Genomic DNA, 8,796 nt, shown 5'->3' on the forward strand with positions numbered 1-8,796 from the left:
TACCCCGGTTCAGCTCGTTTACATGCCATTTCCCTTCGTCTGTTTGAACGCTGAACTTTTCTGAGCAGAAGGAACCCACAGCCGGCCTCCCCTCCCCGCTTTAAGATGTGCAGCTCATGTGCAGATGTCGAAAGAAACTTCTCAAAGTCCTGGAGCCATTGCAGGGGAAGTAGAACGTTGCGACACAGGAGGGCCTACCGGGCGCTCTTCTGTTCCCACACCAATTTAAGGAAGGAAACTGGCAACAAAACAATTGTTGGTGTTGCTGGGTTTGTTTTTTTAACTGCCGGGGTGGTTGGATTGCAAAAGGGGTCTAATGACCTCGAGAGTCCGCCTCAGGCCCCAAGGCACCATTGCACATGCCTCCCCCCCCAGCATCAAACAAGCTCACTCTACTAGGAAGCACTCCGGCTTCAGGATCCAGTATGATATATGCCCTCCCGACTTGTGGCAAAGCAGACCTCCTGACTTTCGAAAAATAAACATTTCAACTCTGCTCCGGTCAAGTGGTGGGGAGTTCCAGGGGCTCAACTCCTCAGCTTTTGGATTCGTTTGGAACATTGCAGGCTTATAGCGTCTTTGTAAAATCTGAAACTCTACCAGTCAGCCTGTCTGTCTATCCATCCATCCGTCTATCCATCTATCCCTTCCTTTCTTCCCTATCCATCCATCCATCCATCCATCCATCCATCCATCCATCCCTTCCTTCCCTATCCATCTATCCATTTATACCTTCCTTCCTTCCCTATCTATCCATCCATCCATACCTTCCTTCCTTTCTTCCTTCCCTATCCATCCATCCATCCATCCCTTCCCCATCCATCCATCCATCCCTTCCTTCCCCATCCATCCATCCATCCATCCATCCATCCATCCATCCATCCATCCATCCATTCCTTCCTTCCCTATCCATTCATCCATCTATCCCTTCCTTCCCTATCCATCCATCCATCCATCCCCTATCCATCCATCCATCCATCCATCCCTATCTATCCATCCATCCATTCCTTCCTTCCTTCCTTTCGTCCTTCCCTATCCATCCATCCATCCATCCATCCCCTATCCATCCATCCATCCATCTATCCTTCCATCCATCCATCCCTTCCTTCCCCACCCACCCTCCCACCCACCCATCCATCTTTTTAAATACCACCCTTCCTCCAAGGAACTCAGGAGGCATTCATGGTGCCCTCCCCTCCTCTGGTCCTCACAACAACCCTGTATGGTAGGAGAGGCTGAGAGAGGGGGTCTGGCCCAAGGTCACCCGGGAAGCTTCATGGCTCTAGCGAGGATTTGAACCGGGATCTTCCAGGTCTGACTCCCCAACCACTCTCTGCTTAGATTTGCATTAAATCCCATGCGCTTTTTCAGCACATATCTGGGCTGCTTCCCGTTCCACCACAGAGCGATAAGAAGTCTAGCGTGCATTTTGTTTCTATCTCTTAAGTCCTTGGCTGTGAATCTGGAGTCTGGTCAGGCGCCACAGCTCCTAAGGCTGGCCCTGCCCTTGTCTAGACCTGGTGCCCCATTGAACAGAGGTGTTTCTGTGGTCCAATCGCCCTCGGTGGGGACGGCACCCAACCTTCCTTTCAGCCGGTGCTGACTCAACTGAGACTTGGTTCAAAGCAGGAGGGACTTTCCAGGGCTGCGATCTCACTCGGAGGGCACATCCTATTAATAGGTACACGTACCTGCTCTGTTCCGCTCGCTGCAAAACAGCCCTGAACGCATCATGCATTCGAGCCCACGCATGGGAAACACTCTCTTTGGGCTCTCAAACAGAGCGGAAAACGTGCCAGGACAGGAACCTGGGTGGAAAAATTGTCAGTGTCAGTAAGTGTAAAGTCATGCACATTGGGGCAAAAAATCAAAACTTTAGATATAGGCTGATGGGTTCTTAGCTGTCTGTGATAGATCAGGAGAGAGATCTTGGGGTGGTGGTGGACAGGTCGATGAAAGTGTCGACCCAATGTGCGGCGGCAGTGAAGAAGGCCAATTCTATGCTTGGGATCATTAGGAAGGGTATTGAGAACAAAACGGCTAGTATTATAATGCCGTTGTACAAATCTATGGTAAGGCCACACCTGGAGTATTGTGTCCAGTTCTGGTCGCCGCATCTCAAAAAAGACATATGGGAAATGGAAAAGGTGCAAAAGAGAGCGACTAAGATGATTATGGGGCTGGGGCACCTTCCTTATGAGGAAAGGCTACGGCGTTTGGGCCTCTTCAGCCTAGAAAAGAGCTGCCTGAGGGGGGACATGATTGAGACATACAAACTTATGCAGGGGATGGACAGAGTGGATAGGGAGATGCTCTTTACGCTCTCACATGACACCAGAACCAGGAGACATCCACTAAAATTGAGTGTTGGGAGGGTTAGGATAGACAAAAGAAAATATTTCTTTACCCAGCATGTGGTTGGTCTGTGGAACTCCTTGCCACAGGATGTGGTGATGGCGTCTGGCCTGGGCGTCTTTAAAAGGGGATTGGACAAGTTTCTGGAGGAAAAATCCATTACAGGGTACAAGCCATGATGTGTATGCGCAACCTCCTGATTTTAGAAATGGGCTATGTCAGAATGCCAGATTCAAGGGAGGGCACCAGGATGAGGTCTCTTGTTATCTGGTGTGCTCCCTGGGACATTTGGTGGGCCGCTGTGAGATACAGGAAGCTGGACTAGATGGGCCTATGGCCTGATCCAGTGGGGCTGTTCTTATGTTCTTAAAAAGACACAGCGGGCCTCCTTCTTCCATCCGAGCTAGTGGAACTACCCGAGACAAGACAGCAAGAGGCAAACTATCTGTGGGTTGCTGGATCCATCCCCCAGACCTGGGTTGTCATGTTTTCTTTCTATGGGTTGAAACCAGAGTCAAGAACTAGCTTCCACCCACTGGCTTGGGATGGGTTTAGAAGGGGGTTAGATAAACAGGGGGGGGAGAGCTTTGGTTGGCTCGTGGCCCTGCTGCTGAAATAAAGCCTCCAGTTTCAGGGGCACTTTACCTGTGAATTCTAGTTGCTTGGAGCGGCAAGAACAAGATAAGGTTACAGCCTCCATGCCCTGCTTCTTGACTTCCTGGGGTCATTTTGCTAGCCCATAGTGGGCTTGATGGACCATCGGTTCAGTCTAGAGGGCTCTTCTTTCTTGTTCCTCTCTGGGTTAATTGGACTGTCTTGGTGAATTTATTCAATACATTATAAAGAATCTATTTCTGCTGGATCAGACCCAAAGAACGCTCTGACCCATCTCCCTAGGAAGCCCTGCTAATTCTTCCTAGCTTATGGTAACCCATATACCACATGTATATGTGCTACATATACATCTATGTACAATGTACAGCATTGTCTGTACAGCGCTTTCCACATGCGCTGCCTCCGACGCATTCTCGGCATCACCTGGCAGGACAAAGTTCCTAACAACACAGTCCTGGAACGTGCTGGAATCCCTAGCATGTATGCACTGCTGAAACAGAGAGGCCTGCGTTGGCTCGGTCATGTCGTGAGAATGGATGATGGCCGGATCCCAAAGGATCTCCTCTATGGAGAACTTGTGCAAGGAAAGTGCCCTACAGGTAGACCACAGCTGCGATACAAGGACATCTGCAAGAGGGATCTGAAGGCCTTAGGAGTGGACCTCAGCAGGTGGGAAACCCTGGCCTCTGAGCGGCCCGCTTGGAGGCAGGCTGTGCAGCATGGCCTTTCCCAGTTTGAAGAGACACTTGGCCAACAGGCTGAGGCAAAGAGGCAAAGAAGGAAGGCCCATAGCCAGGGAGACAGACCAGGGACAGACTGCACTTGCTCCCGGTGTGGAAGGGATTGTCACTCCCAAATCGGCCTTTTCAGCCACACTAGACGCTGTTCCAGAACCACCATTCAGAGCGCGATACCAGAGTCTTTCGAGACTGAAGGTTGCCAACAACAGTGGGCTTGATGGACCTTCAGTTCAGTCCAGAGGGCTCTTCTTTCTTGTTCCTCTCCGGGTTAATTGGATTGTCTTCAGTGAATTTATTCAATACATTATAAAGAACCTATTTCTGCTGGATCAGACCCAAAGAACGCTCTGACCCATCTCCCTAGGAAGCCCTGCTGATTCTTCCTAGCATATGGTATCCCAAGGTAGACTGTCTCTGACCGTGGAAGTTCCATCTAACCACCATTTAGCTACCCATCTGCCCTTAATCTCCTAGCCGGTCAGTTTAACTGGATGCCCATTATTATGAGAAAGAGAAGTTTCCTTAGAACATACAAGCAGCTTGACTGGATCAGACTAAAGGCCTGTCTAGTCCAGAATCTTGTTTCCTGCAACCAGCCAGAGGCCAAGCAAGGCATGTAGGCAAATAGCCCTCTCTCTCTCTCTCTCTCTCTATTGCTTCTTTCCAGAGGTAGACTGCCTCTGGAACTGGAGGTTCAGTGGGGCCATCCTGACTAGCAGTCATTAATAGCCGAGTCCTCCATAATTTTGTCTCACCCCCCCCCCAGCTAAGACCCATCATCATAAATTTTATGGCATCAAATCCCACAAATTAATCACTGTGCACCTCTCCCTCCCTCTACATAATTTTAGAAACCTCTTTCATGTTCCCTGTAAGTCTTTATTTTGTTGCAAACTCAAAAAAAAAAAAAGCCCCAAGATTCTTTAGGCATGATGCACCTGTTGGATTTCTGCCTGCCACACAGGCATTTAAAGACAGGGCAGCCCGAGTCAGGAGGCAGAGAGCAGTGGCGGCCCCAGAAAAAAATATATTGGGGGATGGAGGGAAAATAAATTAAAAGGATAAAAATATTTGGGGGAGGGGGCAAACGTGCAAAGAGCCTTTCCACCAAGTCATCAAAGGGGTCCGACAACTGCAAGGGGGGAGTAGGCTATGTAAGGGGGACTTGCCATGCCTCTGGTACTGATGGTGGTGGAAATGGCACTTCCAGAAGAACTCTACACATGTTCAGAGGCACTCTTGCTGATACACATGTGATTGAGCAGGGGGTGGACACCTGGACCCGCTCCTCTTCTCTGGTGGGTTTTTAACCGACGAAACCCACAGAGAACTTTATTTGGGGGGGGGCAGGTTTCAGGCCTCGGAAAGTGGCCCCAGGGCTTTCACTTCCTCTGCCCGAAGGGAGCCACAGTTGCTTCCTCTGAGCTGTTTATCATCTCAGAGACCCGAAAGAAGAACTGAAGAGGCTGGAGGGAAGCAGCTGCAGACACCCCCCCGCCCCCATCCACAAGATTACCCAACGCTGCCCTGGCTTCCTCTCTGGATTTTCTCACACACACACACACTCATAAACAAGTAGGCCCCGAGAACCTGGGAAGAAGAAGAGACTCCCAACCAAAGTTGTTACCTATGGGGTTGACGTAACCCAAGGAAGCAATGGTTCCCTGCCCCAAAGAGCTCACAATCAGATGGGCCATGAGATGTTAGCCTGGGAGGAACAGGGCTGTGTGTATGCCTCCCCTGCTAGATAAGAATGGTTGGCAACCTTCAGTCTTGAAAGACTGCATAAGCCTACAGCACACGGTGTTCCCAGGTGGTCTCCCATAAAAGTACTAACCAGGCCTGACCCTGCTTAGCTTCCGAGATCATGGTATAAGCCTACAGCACCCGGTATTCCCAGGCGGTCTCCCATCCAAGTACTAACCAGGCCTGACCCTGCTTAGTTTCCGAGATCATGGTATAAGCCTACAGCGCCCGGTATTCCCAGGCGGTCTCCCATCCAAGTACTAACCAGGCCTGACCCTGCTTAGCTTCCGAGATCATATTCCCAGGCGGTCTCCCATCCAAGTACTAACCAGGCCTGACCCTGCTTACTTTCCGAGATCATGGTATAAGCCTACAGCGCCCGGTATTCCCAGGCGGTCTCCCATCCAAGTACTAACCAGGCCTGACCCTGCTTAGCTTCCCAGATCATGGTAGAAGCCTACAGCACCCGGTATTCCCAGGCGGTCTCCCATCCAAGTACTAACCAGGCCTGACCCTGCTTAGCTTCCCAGATCATGGTATAAGCCTACAGCGCCCGGTATTCCCAGGCAGTCTCCCATCCAAGCACTAACCAGGCCTGACCCTGCTTAGCTTCCAAGATCATGGTATAAGCCTACAGCACCCGGTATTCCCAGGCGGTCTCCCATTCAAGTACTAACCAGGCCTGACCCTGCTTAGCTTCCGAGATCAGACAAGATCAGGCATGTGCTAGATAAGAGTGTGCCCCCTTTCCAATGGGGCTCTGGATCCGGTTAGCAGAGACAACCAGCCCTTTGTGAAACTCTGGTCTGAGCCTCCACCCAACATTCAAGGACGCGGCAGACCCCCCCCCCCCAAGGGGATTAAGAGGTACCTTTGAAGTGGGGGTTTTCTCATATTTTGCGGGGGGGGGGGTTCTCTCATATATTCAGTTTGTGTGTGTGTTTTGATTGTAAGCTCTCTGGGGCAGGGAACCTTCTTTGCGACCGAAATGTGACTTCGCTGCATCATCTCCTTATGTGAATGTTGTCGCTGTCGTCGAAAAGCAAGTCAGATATATTTGTTTACCAATAATTAAAAAGTGAGATTATTATTATTAAACGTGGGGCAGTAAAACATGTTTCCTAAAATACACACAGTTCACAGAACAAAATACACGGACATGGGAAGAGGGCTCTCTTTTAGCCCTGCCACTGACACAGAGGTAGGGTCTTCACAAGGCTTCCCAGAAATGGAGACAGCACCCCAAATGCCAGCACCCCCTTACTCAGCCAAGGGCCAACCTCCAACATCCCCAGTCCTTCTTTTTCCACTCTCTGGCTTCAGCAAAGAGGGGAATAGAACTGAAAAAAAAAATGGGGAGACACTCTAGCCCACTACTCTCCTCTCTTCCTCTCTCCGAGACACTCTAGCCTACCCCTCTCCGCTTCCTTTCTGTTCCTCTCTTCCTTTCTGAACCCAGGAAGAAGGAGCAAGAAGGCACTGGGCTGCGGTGGGTCTACCACCTCAGGCACCCTTCTCAGTCAGCCTTGTGGATGGGCCGGTTCTGCTTCCAGGGTTGGGCCAGCCAGGTCAGCCTTCCGATAGGCACTGACCCTTAGCCAATGCCCAACCTGGCCAAGCTCTGAGACCCGCCCTTATCCAACAGGTTGCATTGACACACTTAAATTGCCTTAGTTCCCCCCTCCCACTTCCTGGTTTGTTCTTTGTGTGCAGAGGAAGCAACCCCAGGCAAGAACACAACAGTTTAACACAACTGCAGAACAAAACAAAGGTATGTAGTATAACAAAGGCATATTAAAAGAATATAGCAGCAGAATACCAGTTCTCCACAGCAGACTTAAAAAAAAAACACCATGAAAAACCTACTTAGAAAGGATCTCTCTCTCTCTCTCTCTCTCTCTCTCTCTCTCTCTCTCAGGGGAGGTTTTCAAAGCTATGGGGCCACCATGGAGAAGGCACTGTGGGATTCAGTAGTAGGAGGTGTCTTTTTAAAAAATCCCTGTATGTAAAACATTAAAACTAGTGCAAAAGGGACACCGGTCCGACCCCTCCCTGTAGAGCTAGTTTTCTTAATGCGGGGAGACATCAAAAAATGCGATTCTCCCTTCTTGCAGTGCAACGTGGTAGAGTCTATCCTATGGCCTCACTCAGGGCTATAGCACCTCATTGGGCCATATGTGTAGGCCCGGTGGAGGCAACCACTCATTCCAAACCAAGCTGAAGATGCAGAGAAGCTGCATCCAGGCAACGATGTGGAACGGGAGGGGCGGAAGTCTGGACTGTAGCACTTCCGGTCGCAGATGGGGCTGTGCCGCCTTTGAATTCCCCTGTGCTTTTAACACACACACACACGCACGCACGCACCCCTTGCATGGTGTAACCCCTCACATCAGGGAAGAAAGCGAGCATAGCTTCCGCCCTGATTTGCTAGCTTGCTACATGCAGGGAGCTTCTGAAGGCAGATGAACGTTCAAAAACGACAACAGTTTGCCGCGATAACAACAAGCTTGTCCCCGATTCATCACCGTCTCCTGTGTGGGCGAGTGTCTCTAGTCACTACACCGGCAATGAGCTGTCAATTTGTGCTCAGAGAATAAGCTTTTCCTGCGGTGCGAGGAAGCGACAAGAAGGTAGGTAGTTTCCAAGCAGCTGTTCTTCAGCAATGAGCGAGTGTTAAGAGTGTGGCCCAAAACGTCCGCCGCTCGCGGGACTCTCGAGTGCACCGCCGTAAACGCAGCCCCCTTGCAGCAAAGCATGCTGGGTAAATCGGCGTCTTTGCTTCGGGGATCCGGTTGCTGGGAAAAAGAGAAGCCCCTAGATGGGGGGGCTGCAACTGCTGGCTTTCCATTCATGAGATCTCAAGCTGAAAGCATCTCTAGGTACAGCTGGAAGTCCGAGGCTTCGGGTGAGGGGGAATTGGCCAGTGCCCAGTGCGTGAAACGGCAGTATCCTAACACGGTGTTATCAGGCATTCAAAATATCCCTGGGCATTATCTGGTGGAAAGATTTAGAGCTAGGAAAGGCCCCAATCAGAGAGCACCATTCTGGGTGATGCAGGTCTGACACTGTTCCTGTTACATCATGAGAGTCCAGATATCCTTCTTGGCCTGTGGAAACCCACCTCTGGTTTCTGGGCACTCAGCCGATCCGGTTGCACTCAGCGTGTGCAGATCTGGTGTCCGCACCACACAAAACCCTCCCCTGCATCGCGACAACGGGGTGGATACGCTTCTCAGGTCACCTTCAAAATCTGTTTGGCCTTCACACTCCACACAAAATCCTTGGATAGGGGACGGTTCTGTAGTGCCTTTTGCCCTGTGATTGCCCCACTTCACGACAC

At 50.7% G+C, this 8,796-nt stretch overlaps 1 protein-coding gene across 1 annotated transcript in view; it reads right to left on the reverse strand.

The window, feature by feature from the left end:
• Positions 1-6,541: 6,541 nt before the first annotated feature.
• The window catches only part of IL6R (interleukin 6 receptor), a 16,309-nt gene continuing 14,054 nt past the window's right edge, over positions 6,542-8,796 (reverse strand). The window contains exon 10 of the mRNA XM_066610272.1: positions 6,542-8,796. This exon is cut by the window's right edge and continues 540 nt beyond it. The gene's annotated coding sequence lies outside the window, so the exon portion shown is untranslated.

The sequence above is a fragment of the Tiliqua scincoides genome, chromosome 15 (genome assembly GCF_035046505.1).
Source record: "Tiliqua scincoides isolate rTilSci1 chromosome 15, rTilSci1.hap2, whole genome shotgun sequence".
In the NCBI taxonomy this organism is placed as follows: Eukaryota; Metazoa; Chordata; class Lepidosauria; order Squamata; family Scincidae; genus Tiliqua; species Tiliqua scincoides.